We start from the raw sequence: 483 nt of genomic DNA, 5'->3' as shown, positions 1-483 counted from the left end.
TTCATTGTTCTATTTTGTCCAAAGAAAAAAAAGTGAAGTTCACCCTTTTATACTGCTTGTGATTAGAGCATGAAGGAAGTTTGCTCTCTTTTGTTTGGCCAAATTCTATATAAAACTTAAACATTTCTTTGTTATTGATTTCTAAGTAGCCTTTTAATATTTACCCAGTACTGACCTTTAGATCATCCACATACTCACTGGAGTGTACATTAGTGCTTTTTTATTAGAAGTAGACCAGTATTGCAACATCTTTAATCTTTACTTTAAAAGATGTAATAAAGATTATGGGTTTTCGACAGAAAAATAATAAAAAGGAAGGGTCATTGGCTTAATTAAATACTATTGGGGGGTAATGACATGTTCTTTTTGGCACTATTCAGAAAGAGAGCCTGTCGGAATATTGCTGCAACGTTCTCTCTGAAAACAATTACACTTTAAAAAAGGACCGCTTTTTTAATACATAAAATTCTAGGTGATGTCAAC

Source organism: Myxocyprinus asiaticus, chromosome 3 (assembly GCF_019703515.2).
Source record: "Myxocyprinus asiaticus isolate MX2 ecotype Aquarium Trade chromosome 3, UBuf_Myxa_2, whole genome shotgun sequence".
Taxonomy (NCBI): domain Eukaryota; kingdom Metazoa; phylum Chordata; class Actinopteri; order Cypriniformes; family Catostomidae; genus Myxocyprinus; species Myxocyprinus asiaticus.
This window is presented reverse-complemented; position numbering follows the sequence as displayed.